The 2,500-nt window shown below is 36.5% G+C and overlaps 1 protein-coding gene across 1 annotated transcript in view; it reads left to right on the top strand.

Annotated features, from left to right (window-relative positions):
- LOC101862014 overlaps window positions 1–2,500 on the top strand; it is a gene marked incomplete in the record, with an annotated part of 14,243 nt that overhangs the window by 7,119 nt on the left and 4,624 nt on the right.

The raw sequence follows: 2,500 nt of genomic DNA, 5'->3' as shown, positions 1-2,500 counted from the left end.
GCAATGCTCAACTACATGCACGAATTTAATTACAAGACCTTTAGAGTTATATGGATACATACTTGAAAAAGCAATGCACGTTGATGTTTATTTGTTTGTCAGGCATATTTGGGACATATGCGACAATTAATTGCTATCATCTTAAAGCTTCCTTATTATTTGTCTAGCTTTTGAAAGAAAAACACCAACCGTGAATATAATTAGAGACACTTACAACTAAAGAGGTCGGAGTCGCTAGATGTCAGAAGGACGATTAGTAGGGAAATGGCCACCAAAGTTTGGAGACTCCCAAAGTTTGAGAGTCCTCGAAAATGCAAAGTTTAATTTTTTTCCCCTTTGACGACAGTTTTTCAATACAATTCCGAAAGAAATGTCTTTTTGAATGAGTATGCGTTGAGCCAAAACAGTAAAAAAACAACAACTGCCCAACAGGTGGAAAGTTGTCGATTTCTCTCTGTGTTTCCAGTGTTTTAACGAATGCTTGATTCCAACACGATGTTCATTTAAAATCTTGCAGGTTTGCCTCTGTTACAGTGCATGTGCTGTAACGGTTAGGAGCGCTGCGCTGTCGAGGGCAGAAGACCTGAGTTCGATTCCCGTAATATGGGGAGAATCTCTTATATTTCTAGGCCTTTCTGAAAGAAAGTTGTATCCCTCTAAGTCTTGGTTAACCCTAGCAACGTAGAAACCCGTCTCCTGAATGATCTAACTAGTGTGGTCGATGGAGGAGTAAAAACATCATCATTTTAAAGAAAATCAATATAGTGTCTTTTTACTGTGCTACATGAGTATCTTATTCGTGACACGACGTGGCGGAATCAGTCGCTCGACAATTTATTGTTATCATCCCCATTAAAGCTTGAACATTTGTCTTTGCAACTGATTAAAAAATACCCATCTATCTTAAATAGAAGTCGAGATATTTACGACTGAAGGAGGAGGAGTCAGCTGGTGTCAGAAGTACAATTTAGCAAGAAAATGACGGCCAAAGTTTGGCGATTTCCCAAGCTTGAGTGTAATTAAAATCTGTTGGGGTTTTTTTTAAGCAATTGTACCTAAGGTTTGTATTTTTTCTTGCTTTTTTAAATATTAAACTTTAGAATTTGAATTTCGACAAAATAGGTGGGGCATCGTGGTGAAATCGGGCGCTCTTCAGCATAATAAAGAAAAATGGATTTTCTCACAGGTTTGGTTATTTTAATCTAAATTTTGTTCTTTGGCTTAACACCTTTAATGGTCATATGAAAACACTTTTCCTCCTGAATCTTAACGAGAACCCTTCATTTAAGGCACAAAATATGTAATTTAATCAGTTTTCAAGGACTCTCAAACTATTGAAACTACCGAACTTTGGCGACCAATTTTTCGCAAATTTTAACACAGAAACCAAATGACCCCACCTCCTTCGATTGGAAATGTATCGAATTCTATTCAAGATAAATGGTTGTATTTTTCATTGAAACTGCATTAGGGTTTAGACAATACCAGTAACTCTTCAAGATCAAAAGTTGACGAGTGCCTGATTCTACCTCGGCGTGACACCTATGTCTTTAAAATAGGCTGCCGATACCATAAATTAGGAAACTGCAATCCCATCTTTTGATAAATATTGTGCTTAGTGCATCTTACAGCTGATTGAAGTTTATTATTTACTTTTCCTATTTAAACACAATGCCAACAAACGGGCCGACAACATAAAAACAAACAAACTGACTCAACAAATTACGTCTGCTTTCAGTTGATGTGTACGTTTAAAGGGGGGTGTGTGTGTTGGGTAAGGCTATCTCGCATATTATTTGACCGAATTTTACTAAATTTCATATATGTAACAAGCATAGTAAGGAGTCTTAAAATCCACAATCAAATTTGAGACAAAAAGTTTCGTTTCCATGGATACGGCGGCCATATTGGATTTTGTTGAAATGTCTTACGTAATGAATAATACCCCATTTATTGCTCAGGGAAATTGATTGTTTTTTAGCATGCGTGTTAGATCATTAGATCCAAAAATTTGTCTGCTGTTTTTTTCCTAAGCGAATTAAAACATTTTAATTAATTTTTTTCTGACGTACCATTCAAGTTTGCAAAAAAACTCGTGAAAATCCACACTCCAGACACCAACAAAAAAAAATCTATTTCATATATAAAAAATTCAACAGATAGATGTTTAGTTATACATCTTTTCTTCATTCTGTGAAAATTTCATGAAGATTGGGTGAAAAATGGTGGAGTTATTCAAAAAAGTATAGAGGAAAGTCGCGTTTCGAGAAAACCGCTGATAAAGAAAAAGAAAATATTGACTTTATGAGGAAATGGTGGCGATAAACATGCCTGGTATGGGGAAAAATACGCTTTTGGGGGGTTCTTACGCAATGAAATAGTTGTAAAAGAGGCTGAGGAAGCTAAAAATGCCTACAACCCAAATTCCATAATTTGGAGCCGAATCGGGGCTTTGGGGGTGTAGCCCCCCCCTCCCCCCCTTTAAATCCTGTTTTCTCTG

Source organism: Aplysia californica, unplaced genomic scaffold, assembly GCF_000002075.1.
Source record: "Aplysia californica isolate F4 #8 unplaced genomic scaffold, AplCal3.0 scaffold00052, whole genome shotgun sequence".
Taxonomy (NCBI): domain Eukaryota; kingdom Metazoa; phylum Mollusca; class Gastropoda; order Aplysiida; family Aplysiidae; genus Aplysia; species Aplysia californica.
This window is presented reverse-complemented; position numbering and strand designations above follow the sequence as displayed.